Below are 17,039 nucleotides of genomic sequence, written 5' to 3'. Positions count from 1 at the left end.
TGCTGCGCGTAACCTTTGATCTCCAAAAAAATACTCTTTTTCGTGTTTGCTCATCGCGCGACGAGTATATTTACCCAGGCTATACGGCGCAATGAACTTTTCCGACCGTAACGATACTTGGTAATTTACCGTTGCCGGCGCGATGTAGTAACCATCATTTTTCCGACATGACGAGCGAAAATAATAAGCTCGAGCACACATCGAAGCGACGCGAGCTATGAGACACGCCACGTCGCTCTCTCCTCCTCCCCATTCCCCGGCACAAAACAAAATAAATAATTAGATGTACGATGAAATTCAAATTGTGAGAAACGCGTTGCTACAAAATATATTTTAATGTTTGCGAAATATCTCGAATTTCACCTCGAAGAGTGCGGTCGTATATGAACGCGAGGGTAAAGCTATGAAATAGTCAGGCGGGCCTTTGTTGCGGATTTATCTGCGTTATAAAATCACGACATATTATGTGCAATATTTGTAAGAATTTGTTCGTAATATAATCGTATGTCAGATGCGTAAACTCGGGATTACACTTGTCCATGGAGAAATGGATGTTGCATCCCCGCGACATTTCCATGGTTATAGTGTTACATGGTAGCGACGCACGCGACACGTCGAGTCCGACGTAATACAATGTAAAATATGGCAGGACAACCTAGCCCGGTTCGTGCCCTAATTACGGGCGTATCGTCTGTTGTCCCAGTTAAAGGTACACATCCGGCAAATGGGAAATTAATGAGCAATACTTATTAATCACGTATAATCAAAACGGTAGTCTTCGCTCCGTAATTAATTATCCCGTGTCTCGAAAATTCGATCTAATTCTTCAGCGATAAATATAATTCATGTAGGTATTACTCTTCCAAAATTGTCAAATTATATATTTATTACTAACATTGCAAAGATGGGGACTTTAATTTTAATTAATGTAAATTGTAGAAAATATAAATTGTGTATAGGATTAGCGATAAAACAAAATAAATTAAACTATACAGGCTTATATGGGAAAAAAAAAAAAAAAAATAGAATTAAAATGCTACATCAATTATGTCATTCTAAATCACTCAAATAAATTATATGTGAAGTTATTTATAATCTTAGATCTGCATCTTATTTTTCTATATAATTATAGACATATAATCATATGTGATCTGAAGTGTACACAAAAAAATAAAAAGATTGTATGTAAAAGTATTGCGCGATCTAACTTGCCATATAATTTAAACGTACGTAAAACTATAATCTCTAAAATGATTGAAAAATCTGAGTTTTGGAACAAAAAATGCAAAATTCAAAATTTTTTAAATCTATATTAGAGAGCGAAAAATAACGATAAAATCAGATACTGACTCTCAGAGACGCATGGATTGCGTTGTAGAATTATTTATGACAACGCGCGAAAAGCAATGTAAAGGCATGTACAAACTTGTTGCGTATCCTTGTATCGTATCACCATATTGTGACAAAAGCTGCGCCCATTCGCGTATTCAACTTTTGATACGTGGCTTGTTTACATAGTCATCATTTACGCCAGCCAACTGTTCGCCACTTCGTATGGCACTCCGATTCGATACATGATGTATGTACATTAAATAGGCGATACAAAATATATTGTTCAATGTTACTAACGTTCAATCGCGTACGGAATTCGATCTCAAAAAAAAAAAAACTGGAATTAATGGTGATGACATAGATAAGGATACGCAATAAGTTTATATTCGATTTCAAACGCGTGCTAATCGAGATAAATGTTAGTTATAAGCAAACGTAATGGCTGAAAAATTTACTCACCGGCCAGATTTTTTATCATCTTCGTCGGTCTCGGCATCTTGATTCCACCGGATGCACGACGCACAACAATGGAAAATACACAAGGAAGTTTTCGACAACAATCTAAATTGTCTCAATTGTCCGTTATTCACACACACACGACACTCCCGTGTTACACGACACACGATATACTTTGGATGAGTAAAAATAACGCGAAATATTAAATCATACAGCTGCCAATTCAGCTGCCCGCAAAACTCGACGAGAAAAAGCATGCGTCAGATTGATCCAATCTCGATTAATCTTGATCTTAATTGTCCGTGTCACTTTATACAGCGCGCTGCCGTCACACGTTCAATTTTTTAAATGAGTATATAATGTAAAATATGCCGCGGAATATAATCACTCAATGCTGCCAATGTTCAGTCGCAAAAACTCAAACTCGATAAGAAAGGATGCGCGTAAAATGCCATGATATGATATTGTCGGAAGACTGTCGCCCGAACTGTCGGAAGTACGCTATGATACTGTTAATTTTTTATTGATTTAATATTTGATTTAATATTTATTTAGATATTAATTTTATAACGCGAGTCAAGGATAAAAACAAATAATGTTCGGCCACTTGCGATTATCACAACACAATTACTGTCGCGTTTTCGAATTTAATGTATTAGAATATATTTATTCTCTACTACAACTTCTACACATTTATCCTCATTATTTTAAAATCGGACGCGATATTATATAATATGAGTGTAACGATCACAGCATTAATTCGAGTTTATACTCCGTGTTCGGATATACACTTATGAAAATTATGAAAAGATAATCATAATTTTTATCACTAGTTATTAATATAAACGCGATATTAATTAGATAATTAATTCATCACTCTTAATATAATAATATTACACGACTATAACGCGTTCGTACATGATACGAATAAGAACGACGTAAAGTTGGAGATAACCTACGATAATCGAGAGTCAAGGTGATACTAACCAAGAAACTAAAAACATTAGGACTTAGGACATCGTCGCAAGGTGGGAGAAGCGAGTCGAGCGACTCTGTTTACATCAGTGATAGAGTGAATACACGACTGCGTGCTTGGTTATGTTTTGACTAGCGAAGTAAAAAACATCCAGTCTGCCGATTCTCGAGCGAGCGTGGGAAAATTTCAAGATTTATGGCCTGTGTTACTTATTTGACACTTTCTCCTTCTCGACGAGTCTACTATCTACACGATAACCTTGTTTTTAATTTCTCATTTAGTATCGTCTCGACTATCGCGAGGGTTAGTTCGAACTTTATGTCGTTCGTCATATACGAACGCGTTAATCGAATAATGTTATATTAAGAGTGCTGAATTAATTATTTAATTAATTCTTATCGCGTTTATATTAATAATTAGTGAATTAAAAATTATAATTAACTATTCACAATTTTCATTAGTGTTGTATTCGGACACGTAGTATAAACTCGGAATCGGATATTAATGCGACTGTCGTAAAAAAAAAAGTCGACGTGTTCAATTGTCTCCACATTCCATGTTCGTCTACAACATGTCGCGTCATTTACGGGACGCTTGTGACGCAAATATAATGGGGAAGAAATATATCGTGCATAAAACGGAATCGGTTAATCGTTGTAAAATTAATGTTGTGATCGTTATAATCATAATTATAGATAGTTTGACACCCGATTTTAAATTAATGGGAATAAATATTATTTTGCAATTGAACGTGTAATATCGATAGAAAGAGAAAGAAAGAGAGAAAGAGAGAAGATTGAGAAAAATATCGGACGATGAGTATCGTATTGTATATAGATATCTCATATTGGCTGCGGTCGAGAAGACTAGAAGTGCTTCGAAGTATTACATTAACCAATCAGGATAAAAAAATCTTTGCTCTTTTTGTCCTGATTGGTCAATCAAATGCTTCGAAGTATTTCTAGCATCTTCTCGACCGCAACCATTGATAGTGGAATTTAAAATAAAACGACGTGCTATTTTCGTTCTATGTTAAATTCAGAAACGCGATAATTGTGTTCGGCTAATCGAAGATTGGCGGTCATTATTTGTTTTGTTCTTGCATAGTTATAAATTTCAACGAGCCGACTCGCGTGAACATGCCTCGCTGTTGCTGCGTGAACTTGGCGCGACATCACTACTGTGTCTGTGCCTCTAGTACAGTTCAAGCGAATCTTCCGATGATGTCGGATCGGTCCGTATTTTACGTGCGTTTTTCTCGAGCTCGAGCCTTAGTGCGACTGAACATCGGCGACATTGAACGATTATTTTTTCATGGCATATGCTCGTCTAACGTATGTTGAACGTGTGCCGCATAAAGTAACAGGTGAGATTAAAGTTAATTGAGACGACGTCGGATCGGTCCGTATTTTACGCGCGTTTCTCTCCTTGAGTCTTGCGGGCGTTTGGATTGACAGCATTGTGTGATGTAATCTTTCGCGTTATTTACTCGTTCAAAATATATCGTGTGTCGTTTAATACGGGAGTGCCGTTTACGCAAAGTGATGGACAATTGAGGTTAATTAAAGTGTCATCGGAAGTTTTCTTATGGACTTCATTATCGGAGCGTGCTTCTGGAGGAATCAAGATGCCGAGACAACGAGGATGACAGCAAATATCCGGCCGGTGAGTAAATCTTTAACCATTACGTTCGCTTATGACTAACATTTATCTTGTTTAGCATGCATTTGTCACAAGTATCCTTGTGATTGAGCGTCGATTCGCATAGAACAATTGTCATATTTTGCATTATTCAGTCGTTGAAAACGTCGTGTCTCGAGTGTGTAACCGTAATGTCAAATAATTGACCGGCGTCAATGATAAATATAGCCGCGTAAACAAAATGCAAAATTATACATACAATATAAATATGTATATGCGCACCGCTTTATCACAATACAGTAATACGATATCTTTATATTTCTCTTAATATATTTTGCGTATTTACTCTGTATAAAGAACGCAATTTATGTATATTATATTTATACACACGTCAATTAATTCAAATTATTCACCGTATATTTAATGTCGAAGATAACCGAATATTTTGTCAAATTATCCTTGGCGATTCGTGTGAATTACACGAGAAAATGATACTCTATTATTCGAATAAAGTTTTTTCTTAGAGCATTCCGCACATAGAATATGCGCGCGCGCGTGCACATCGTCTCGTCTGTCTCTTGTCGTTTGGATGCAGAAGCCCGTAAAAACGGATGTGACGCGAAAATACAGAGACAGAGGTTCACCATGGAAACAGGGACGCGAGATGCGAGCAAGAAGGGTGACCATAGAGGAAATGGCCCCGATGTAGGGGCGGACGACGACGTAGGGTGCGCAAAGGGGGTTTCGACAATTTTTTACAATTCGCTTCGCGGCGACATATGCCCCTTAATTCTTGTGGATTAAGAAGATATAAAGTTTATAAGGATTTACGACCGCCGCGTATACGTACGTCGAAGTTTACGTGTATTCATATACGTGTAACTCGCGAGGGGGGAGGAGGAGGGGGCTACACACTGGCGGTAATAAAAACGAGATCGTGAGTCTTTCATTGTGCCCGGGTTACATTTCATCCCAGCGCGTATACAAGGGAGAAAAAGTAATATAACATCGTCGACGATGGCGTGTTAGACTCGTTAGTAATACCGCAAATGATGTAAAACAATGGATATTTGTTTATGGAATAAAATGCTAAGGGATGGCGGGAACGCTACAGGCAAATGCTCGGTGTAATATGTGCAAGTGTTACAATATTCGCGTTGCGAATTTTACGCTTTTCCAATCATGCTATGTGGAACATCCTACATTGTTACGAATATTTTCATAAATTCTACATGACGCGAGCTTTGTTATTCGATATTTTGCAGCAGACTGTGGATTTATCGAACACTTTAATTGCTCGATATTCTCCAATATAATATTTGCGATTTTATAGTATAAACATTAAACATTATTTTTCCTTAAAAAACAAACATTAATAATTGTTTCGTAAATATATACGCATTATTTGTTCTAAGATCACAGCACATATAATCCACAATCTGTTTGCATGCAGGACTTGTATGCCATGCTCACAAGTTTCATTGAATAGAACTCGTAACGATGTACAAGACAAGCAAATGAGTACAGTCTGATCTGTCATTTAAAAACTTGTTTACTGATTTTATAGGCTACGTTTTAGATTTTCTATATTTTTTTTCATCTACAAAAAGAATTTTTTCAGCAAAAATATGATTTTGTCTTGATAGAAATTAAGGATTTAGCTTTTTTAGAAAATTTCGATAATGTTATTTTCAATTTTAGCAAGCTAAAATAGAGTCTAATAAATAAAAAGAAACGCACGGTTTGCGCGGTCGATTTTTCCAACTCTTTTCTTTGCCAAACTCGTATGCGATAAATGTAGGATTATTGACTGCTAACTCGTAGAACGTATATGTCTATATGGTGGTATTGAGCGAAAGAGAACCGAATCGCCTAACCTTTAGCTAATATTTAGAGTGGGGAAAAAACTTTGGCGTGTGCACACTAAAAATATATAAAGAAGGATCGCGCTGCCTCGCCAAAACGCACACTACCAGGAACTCTTTTATTTGACTTCGAATTAGTCGACTCGATGCGGTTTAAGAATGGACGGTACCGGCCGCTTCCAGCTTCGTGCTTTGTTTAGAAATCGCACACTTGTACCACCTCCGCCACCGCGCGCACTAACTTATTCCCCGCGTTACTGTAATTGGATCAGCGAGAATTACAGGGAAGCTCGCTTTTAGACCTTCCGAAGGCGGTAAAGCGTTACACAAAATACATTCCAGTGCGCGTTTGGACTACAGTGAATGGCCACTGTATTTACCTAATAGCGCTGATTTAATTTTTCAACATTCTCAGAGATAGAGAGAGAGAGAGAGAAGAGAAAGACGATGAGATATTTTACAAGTAAGCGAATTTAACACGAAAGCAACTTTACTTTGAAACATATATTTACATTATACTGTACTATGAATAGAGTTTTTCATAAATAGTGTATTTGATTGTAGTATTTGATTAAAAATTTTGAATTATAGAATTTTCAAATATAGAGATATTTTAATTAAATACAATTTTTTTTATTTAAAGACTGATATATTTGGTATAATTTTATACTGGTTTCTATAAATATAACAATCTATTAGTTTTTTATTTTTCAACTGCAAAATTATAATAATTAATAAAAATCATGTTCTAATGCTAATATTTATGTGGAAAGATGTACTATACCTCTCTTTTATAAAAGCTAACTTGCAATACGTTGTTAAAACCGTTTTACATATTTTTCGTAAGCTATATGAATAATAACATTCCATTTTCAACTTTGCAACATTTATACTTTGCCTTATTTTGCATTCAAGTTGACTAGATGAATAAATTGTATATATTTTCTACTGTCTACTGTTAAATAAATTTCAAGTTGACTAAATGAATGAATTGTATATATTTTCAACTACTGTCAGCTAAATTTATTCAAATCGAAACTTCCGCATTGTGCAATTTTAACACAACTACCTATTGCCGGTTCACGCATACAGTTTTCAATCAGAAATAAAATCACACGCAATTTAGTTCGGCAGATTTACCAAGATCAATGCGTGGCTGTATTTAATAGAGCGATTTGATTTCTGCATATTCTGTCTTTATAATATAATGACTAAGGAAATAAATATAGATCATTACTGAAGGGGCATATTATGCGCAAAAATGTCGTAATGTATAAAATATTTCGCTAAATATTCGCGAGAGAAGACAACCGCACAGATAAAAATGTATGCGTGTGTGAGTGGCATGCGCGTCCCATACGCACCCGAGCCAGATATGTACGTTCGCGCTGTTGATTGAATGTGATTGTCGTGATGGAGAAATTTCACGAGATACGTCACACCAGTACGAGCACGAGCGGGATGAATATGAATGAAACGGGTTTCCGGTCTGGCTGAGCCCGAACCAGTTTTACATTTGCATCCGTATTTGTCGAACGCGAGGGGTGAGTAATAAAGGCAGTCTAATTTTCTCCTCTTTTTCGGTAGCTTTGCACGGTACACCTCCCCCCTAGCGATGTTTCGTTCAACAGAGGCATACATCGACGCGGCGCGAGAAAAAGAGGAGGACGCCTAGCAACCGTTTTTCAATCGCCAGCACCGGCGCCGGTGCCGGGCCGCTTGAGTGCCACGTACTTCTAAATATGTTACAATAAATTACGTCTCCGTACGTGCGCGTGTTTTCGCGCGTGTACATCACGGAAACGCGTCTTTTCCCAGCATATTACCGAATCGTGCTGGCACGCGGAATACATTTAAATGTGTTATAAACGTGCGAAATTTCATCAAAATTCCTCTGCGGCGTCTCTGACCAATTTTTGCAAAGTTTCGTTATTTATGACGACTGATCTAATGTAAATGCATATATGATATACATATATCAAAAATCAATGAGCTAATTTGTGTAAACAATAATATAAATTAAAATTTTAATTTTATTAGCTTATTTAAATTAAAATTATTGCGAAATTTTAAAAAAATTTGAGAGAAACTCTGTCATTATAGTAATATGTGCTATGACATTTGTATCGTTAACTTGCATAAATTTCTTATTTAGATTTTATCATTTTTCTTTTCTTTTTCTATCATGAATTCGTTCTATTATTATTCCTATTTTGCTTCTCAATAATGCACTTGATGCAACTGGGCACTTATCCGTATCTGAATGTCTCGCGCTTCGCTCCGCGCGTTCAATAATCGATCGTTTTTCATTTTGATGTCCTCTTATACGATGCTTCTTTCACATACGACAATGAGTACGGGTATCTAACCGGCTCTTCTAATGTCAACAAAGCAACGCTATTTGAAGCGCGCGTTCGCCGATCCTTTGGTGTTAAAATATCGCGTTACGAGAGGCAGATGTTGGCCGGGAAATTCCGCGAGCAGAGTTATCTGACGCTGCGCGCGTATAATCGTCGAAGCGAACAATCTGTACGTGGCAAAAGCGATTTACGAGTAATCAGGACATGTTACAATCGTCCCATGATAAAACAACCAAGCTTAGATCTTTGCGAAAACAGTTATGAAGAATATCTCGTACCGCTGAAAGCGTTGAAAATACTGAGAGTTTCGTTCGGACCACGCAAAATCCAAACCAAAACCATTTAAATAAGTTTATATGCTTAAAATTTTTATGAAAGCAATCATATAAATGTTATCTGATTTTATTGCTTTCTTTTTGCATTCATATATTACTTTTCTAATAAAAATGTAAAAATATTTAAAAATGTAAATGTACATTTCATTGGAAATACATACATTGTGTACATATATATATAAATATTCCATTAAATAAAATTACAATTAAAATTAAATGCTCTTTTTTATTATTTTCGTAAAACACTATTTAAACTTTGTAATCGTTTTCATAAAATAATTATTAAAGAGATGGAATTTAATTAATAAAATAGATTAAAGATGACGTAATAATAGGATAAAATTGTTAATCAATGTAACATCACAAGGCCTACATAAATTTAAAAAAATGAGAAATTAATAAAATCGGTACATATATTTATATTCACGTCATGTGATTTATAAAAAATGGGTGAAATAGATAAAATCATTTTTAAATATATGCGTATAACAATAAATTTCAGACAATCATGTCAGAATATTGTCAGAAACATACGGTTATACTTTTCTATATTACACAACTTTACGAATTTATTTATAAACGAATTTATCGCGATATTATAATTTTTTTGACTTTATAAATCAATCAATAAAAATTTCTATATATTAGCGTCCTAAAAACATTTTATATTATGTGAATTAATTTAGTTTTCATAAATTCTGAAAAAAAAAGGATATAAAATCATATATAATTACATAAATCCATTTTCCTCGGGATATCATAAAAATTAAAGATAAAAGACCCTTTTATCTAGAAGAGTTTTTGATATTATGCTCTTTGATTATTTAATTATCTATGCATAATGATTTACAATTATGTTTCTTACGTATATGAAATTAACTGTAGTAAGGGTAAAATATTATACCACAATTAATAATTACTAAATTTAAAAATAATCAACGGAAGAATGAAAATTTTTAATATTTTACCCATAATTATTATTCTAAAATAAAACTATTTATTTATTTTTCTTTTTTGATTTATTTATTTTTCTGATTGACATTCTCGTATTTAGCTTTAAAAATTAAGTACTTGAGTTCTATCTCGATGTCGTTTGGGATACGGATCTCACGTTCTCGCAATGTAGTTTCTTTGCAATAATATCCGGAAGGTCTCTCCTCAACGTGAATCCCGTCGGACATCTGGAAAGATTGATAAAGCTCTGCAGCGAACGTACAGCTGGAGTAAAGTTGGTAACGAATTGGTAGACAATATTTGGGGGAGGGCGATGCACGTGCAGACTGATATCCATCTTTTACGACAACGTTCAGATTCAATTTGCTTCTCAATATCAACCAACTCGTACTGTTTGGTCCGATCCGGACTTGATATCTCTATTCGCCTCTGTTTCTTTATCTCTCCTTTCGCGCTTTCTCTCCGTTCTTTTCTGGATAACTTAGTCGCTTTGGTTTATAGGAAAACCGGTCTCTACCGCGTTGTTGCAATATATTTCTGCAACTTAGAAATATTACATCGAGATCGGAAGGATATCGATGGGAAGCATGAAGAATACGAAGCAGATAATATTTACTTTCTGTATTTATTTTTGGAGAATAGACACAAGTACACCATACAAATAATCATTGTCGCATGTTATACAAAGAAAGATATTTAAATTTGCAGAAGTCAAATCTGTATCTCTTTCCACAAATATAATTATATATATTTTTTCTATAATTCAAAATATAAATGTCTACGATCATATGTTCGCACAGTTGATAAAATATTTAATGTCTTACTATATCGCTTAATGACAAGAGACAGTATTAGATATATCGTCAATATCGAATGACATGGATATATATATATAAGGTAATGCCGCCGTCACATTTATATCCGGCTGTTACGTCGCGGTTATGTTCTTGTAATAGACAAAATTAATGATGATTGAAGTGTAAGAAAATTGCTCGGCATCGTCGAGTATGTAATGAAATGAAGTGATTGAAACGAAGAAAAATAGAGATAAGCGTTGAATGTAAATCTCGATTTAATGAAAAACTTTCAACGGATATAAAAAAGGCTTTCTGTTCTATATATATATAAAACCACTTCGTTCTGCTGCCATCGTCGTAGCTCTTCCGACAGGCTGTGAATGGCAGGTACATATCCCTTTATTCCGCTTTACCCCTTATCCGCTGAAAGCGGACCGTGGAAAATGGCTCATTAGTATTCAGGTGAAAAACGGACAGGCCGAATCGTACAATATATAGATTATTGACACCTGCCGGCCGATCTTTAGCGTGGAATTTCGATCTATAGAGCTGGTTAACGTAGGAACAAGATGAACTAAATTCATGTCGCGAATTTCGCATACACATTGATATTCCTCAGCGTATATATTCCGTCGCAATTTTTGTATGCGTCACAAATTATCGTAGAGAAGAGAAATATAATTTTGATCCATAGCCAGAGGTGGAATTTAAAACAATCTCTATTAAACGGATTTGCAGCGTTGCCGGAAAAATCGCGCGTTAATGAACATCCGTGTGAGGAATTATAATTATAATTACGACGTAGCGTTTCATAGTCCATCAATTATGCTAACACGAAAGTTCAAAAAGACTTTTCCACACAAGAGCACGGAAGCGCATGAAATCCTGTTTAACTCGCGCGTTTATCGATTCTCTTGCTTATCTTCTTAACTTTATAGTTCGCACGATGCGCGTCCTTCCCTTGTTGCATTATCCAAAACAGATATGCGCGCAAGCTCACCCTTGTCGGATACTGCGAAATTATCCCACCGCCGCGCCGTCTTCTGCAATAGTGATATGGTATTACAATAGAACGATCAGTCGGCCGATCGGCATAACCCCTTCAAATTCCACGCTCCCTTCCTAATTTCGATTCCAGAGGGAGACGTTGACATTGACATACCCTCGCGCATTATGTTCCCGTCCTGTTTTATTTAGGCGATGGCATTGCATGCAGTGCACTCATCACAGTACAAGAACCCATGACCGAACTTGCCCCCGTTTCAAATCGCGAATGTCGCGCGTGCGTCGCGGTCTTATGTTAATAATCACATTCAATTACCGTACAGCGTAAATTAAAATTAACTCGTTTGCGTGCTTTTAATAAGTTGCCAGTACCAGTCGTACGAAGTACAATAACACCTCACGGGTCACCGATCGAGCCGTAACTTTTATCAAAATTACTTTACAGCAAATGTTAATAATGCAATTTGATTTTATACTTCATTAACAAAGTCGTGCAATTTTAATTAAATTAAGAAAAAATTCTAATAGAGTGCTGTCGAAATTTTTCATTAATTTGTACATTATATAGAACTTTACGATAACAATAATAAAATACTATTTTATAATATGATTTTAATTTATAAAATTTTAAAAATTTTAATTTTAGAAATTTCTTATACATATTATAATTTTAATCACTCACGCAAATCAGTGGAGTGCATTCATCAGCGGCATTATGCAGCAATCCGCTTCCACAGTTTCATTTTCGCGAGACCATTTTATGATGGCATTTAGCTGCTCAAATTATAGCAGCGCGTAATCGTTGCCAACGTCGCGCGATAACGTGATGATTTAAAAAGTTCGATTAAATATAAACCAACCGGCAAAGATAATTATCGATGAGATCGGTGACCCAGAAAGTGCTCTCGCTGGATATCGCGAGAATTTTTTCGCAAACAAACCATCACGCTCTTTCTCTTTAAATCTTAACAATATCGTCGTATTCCTCTCGGAAATCGGATCCGTGCACACAGTTTCTATTACAGCGTTTAACTGCCAAGTACTCGCTTCGGGTAGCAGCTTACGCATTTACGAATTGAATGTGGGGATGTGGGAAGAGGAACGCATCGGCAACGAGAGAGGAAACAGATAGGATAAAGATAGGTGGAGAGAGGCGGAGAAAGTGTACGGCAATCTACTTCGCTCCATTCAATCAGCTATCGATTTCTTCGATTTATTGGCCGGTTTAGGAGAAGACGTATGGACGGTACCACCGTCGGCTGTCGTTACTTTGGTTTAGGGGATGACCGCCCATATTTTCATGGAGCCCTCGGCCCCATCCTACTTTCTCCTTCCGCACCCGTACGGTTCGCGTGTGTATGTATATCTATACATATAGAGATATCTTGCATTCGCGAACTGTCCGACCGGTTTTACGTGCGAAGCAACGACCGACTTTTCGAACCCATCGGAAACTCGCTGACGGCGGCTTTTCATCGCAAAGATCTCTCTCGCCTTTTCGTTTTTTTTTTTTCCTCTTTTTTTCCTATCTTTTTTCTTATCGCGGAAGTTTTTAGAAAGTCAACGAGGCGACGGAATTTACGTATCGATGTGTGCGCCCTCGATAGTTACCAGCCGGGAATTTCTCGAATCCGTGATGGGAAACGAAACGACACCGACTGCTCTACATAATGCAGCTCGCACGACACGTCCATTCCCCGAGCGGATCGATCCGCTCGATAAGGTATCGACGAATAACGTTGCGTGACATGACAAGTCTCCCGGCAACGGAATATATGGATGAGCTACGAAAATAGAATAAACGAAATTGCGCGTGCATATCTAATGCGTGACATGCGCTGTATAAAAAGTTCGGCGAACGAACGCAAGCATTTAATGGTTAAATCAATATTGGCGTCCCATTTTATGATTCCATTCTTGATTATACAATCTGTTACTGACAGATTATAAAAAATCTCCAATTATTTATGTAATATAAATATTGTCTCGATATGCAATTTACGGAATGTATTGTCTACATAGCAACAATTTAGCGTTACATCTCTCATTACCTCATCATCTAATACTCGTATCTGTAATCGAGATTTCGAGAATATAGTTATATGATAGCTGTCTCGCTAAGCGTAACGTGACAAATAAATGGATTCGTATTGTCGGTAATTACATCGGGATTAACAATGGCTGGCATTAATCTCGACGTAAATACATTTCGATACTTTGAAACGTTAAATACTCATTGGGCCTTAATGACGGATCAATGCGTGAGTGTAATCTATTTATGAAAATTGCGAGCGCGCCGAGCGCTGGAACGCCAATTGTAAACTGTAAAGTGTTGTAAACGATCTGCGCGTTATCGCAACATACAGCTTCGATTTTACAAAGAAATTAAAGGTTTCAATAATTGATAATCGATTTTTAATAGACAACTTTTGAAATAGTTCAATTCGTATACTAGAATAAGTGATGCATTTTACAGCGGTTATTCAATTATATTTTTCGATATTAACGGTATTTATATAACATTTATAGGAAGGTACAATTAGAATATCATTAATTTATAAAGATGGAAGCACACGCGCAGAGACACACACACACACTCATAGCTAAAATATAATTTTGTGATAGCAATATAAATTCGATAAATTTTCAATAAACGATTCCATATAATCGTTTCACTCTATATGATTTAGGCCGACGCATTAAATTGAAAATATCGTAGTCCTCAAATTCATCGATTGCTTCTTTAATAAAATAACGCCGGTCACAATAACATAAAATATTTTTAGCCCGTTTTGTATAAATAAAATCTAATAAAAAGTAATCGACTAACGCGAATTCATATCTTACAATACATCGCATCGAACGCGCGTCTCGATAAATCATATTTCTGATTGGCGGAAGTCAATAAAACGACGACCGACGGATATAAAAAACGACGAATAATACCGGGTGGCACTATTATGACGCGCCAATCTCACAATGCACCCAACTGCATTGTATGACACGACGATGGCATGAGTATTTCGTCGGGTTCCACGTAGCTGTAATCTCTTTCTAGTGAAATCCTACGGGGCACAAAAGAGAGATAGAGGGATTAGAAGAAAAAAGGAATCGGGAGAGGGAAATTCGTCAGAGAGTTTTGTGTCATTCGTTGTATCCCTCCCACGAAACCGTGCAAAATCTCGTTTCTCCCGTTACTTTTTTTAATGCACACATTTTTACGACAGCGCACAGGGAAACACTTATTCATACTACATACAGTATCACAGGAGAAATAGTAAAAAAGTTAATAGTTAGTGGGTAGTCTTAATGTACTGGAGAACGAATTTTTAAACGAGCTGCATCGTAAGATGACGACGAAGTCGCAAACTTGTAGCACTTCTATCATTAAGGAGATTGTATAATCAGATAGTAACTTGCTACTTACCGCGGAGTATGCGGCAGACAGCAGATGATCAAGTATTTTTTTCTTGCAATCTTCCGAAGATGATCATTAATCTTCAAATTGTATTACCGTATTGCGTAATGTTGCTACTCTCTCGTCGCAACTTCTCCGGAGATCGAGATGCTCTGACATAATAACAGGAGAGTAATTAACTCTCGTGCAATCCCTTCACTTGATTTATATACATGTTCTATCAGAAGTGCATTTTTTTCTAATTACTTTTTAACAAAATTGAAAATAATCTTTTTAACGAAAAGTTGATAGCACAAATTTTGTGAAAATATATTTAATACAGAACTCCCTCCCCGCCGCCCCCTCCAACCCAAAAGTTTTGACGAATTAAGCTTCTCAAAAGTGAAAACATAAACCCACCTTATCTTTCGGTTAATTGGAACTGAATTTTACTTTAGCGGAAATTTAATTTAAAGTTTGATTGCCAAGATATTTAATCTTGAAAATTAAAAAGTTGTGGAAAATGATAGTTTCTCATCAAAGTTGTTCAAAATTTGTCAAGGAGTCTGTCATTAACAGGTGTAGTGAACGCTGGCATGTATACTCTGCACGTGTGTTTTTACATCATTAAAGCATGACCCATCGTATATTGCACGAGAGAGGTCAGCGAGCATCGATTTTTGTGCGCACGAGGGACGACAGAAAACAACGTGCGCGGTATTAATGGTCGCAGTTGCATATGAAACGAAGCTATCGCAGCCTACGTACGATAGGTGTGACAAATGGCGGCAGAGAAGGTGCACGCGGCAAAAAGAGAAAACGGTACATTCGAACACAGGTGTCGACCAGACGAAAAATAACGATAAAGATTTCTATCTGCGTGTAATTGTTCACGCGGAATTATCCTAGAATTATCGAAATTTATTCTAGATAATAATTTCTTGAATTGTGGTAGGAGGGGAGATTAGAGTTACAAATCAATACTTTGATCATTAAATTAAAGATAATATTGTAAACTTATTTATCTCATAGTTTTTGCGAGTATCGACGCAAATAAATTTGCAATGCGATACAAAAGAAATGATATATTTGACCATGTGGTCAAATGCGGTTGCTTGAAAGAAATATAGAATATACGCTTCCGTTGGAAAGCTACATATTTCCTCTTACCGATCGGGAGTTTGATTCAAGATTCTAATTTACTCGTTCGGTTTCACTGGGGATTGGGAAGAAAAAAACAAAATATCGAGATGGCACAGTCGATAGACATCGATTTTCTTTGCACGGCACGGAGGAGCTACAGGCCACGCCAACGAGCGGTATTAATGGATGCGGTTGCAAATGAAACGAAGCTATATCGCGGCATCGTACGGCGCGTGTGACAAACGAGGAAAGGCCGAAGGGAAAAAAAGGTGCTGTTACTCCGGTGGTCTGCAAGACCGAGCGGCTGCCGTGCAAAGAACAACGTCGTCATCGGTCTACAGTCGATGGAAAAGGGCCAGGCGAAAGAAGCAACGCCGTTGCCGGTTCCATGAGAGTGGCATGTAATCGTTTATACGGAATTCACCCGATATGTTTCAACGTTGTAACGAAGGAAAGAGTAAAAGAGAGAGGGAAAAAGAGACGAGGAAACGTTCGAGTTAGCCAACACGAAGGACGCGTGGAATTCGTTTGCTTTTTAATGAACATGCGAATGATCGCACTTCTTTCATCTATGTCGTTCCTTTAGTCGACGATGACATTCGCGCGGAATTTTAGACCAGCTGCGAGAGAACGAGAATTTGTTTTTGCTCTCTCTGTCTTGTTTATCGTAGCTCTTGATTTTTGAAACAAAGACAATTCGCGGTCCCTACGACTTTTCATAAATTGATTTTTTTCGGCAAATGACTTTTTTTTTTTAGAGACGTGTTTTCTCGCGGGA

The 17,039-nt window shown here is 36.6% G+C and overlaps 1 protein-coding gene and 1 long non-coding RNA gene across 2 annotated transcripts in view; one reads left to right on the top strand and one right to left on the bottom strand.

Moving 5' to 3' along the window:
• The window catches only part of LOC126851544 (uncharacterized), a 223,163-nt gene extending 220,412 nt beyond the window's left edge, over positions 1 to 2,751 (bottom strand). The window contains exon 1 of the long non-coding RNA XR_007687696.1: positions 1,792 to 2,751. This is a non-coding gene — a long non-coding RNA (uncharacterized LOC126851544). The remainder of the gene's footprint in view (positions 1 to 1,791) is intronic.
• Positions 1 to 17,039, top strand: part of LOC126849324 (teneurin-a) — a 420,000-nt gene that overhangs the window by 220,531 nt on the left and 182,430 nt on the right. The window lies entirely within an intron of this gene.

Source organism: Cataglyphis hispanica, chromosome 1 (assembly GCF_021464435.1).
Source record: "Cataglyphis hispanica isolate Lineage 1 chromosome 1, ULB_Chis1_1.0, whole genome shotgun sequence".
Taxonomy (NCBI): domain Eukaryota; kingdom Metazoa; phylum Arthropoda; class Insecta; order Hymenoptera; family Formicidae; genus Cataglyphis; species Cataglyphis hispanica.
The sequence above is the reverse complement of the archived record's forward strand: the minus strand, read 5'-3'. Positions and strand labels throughout refer to the sequence as shown.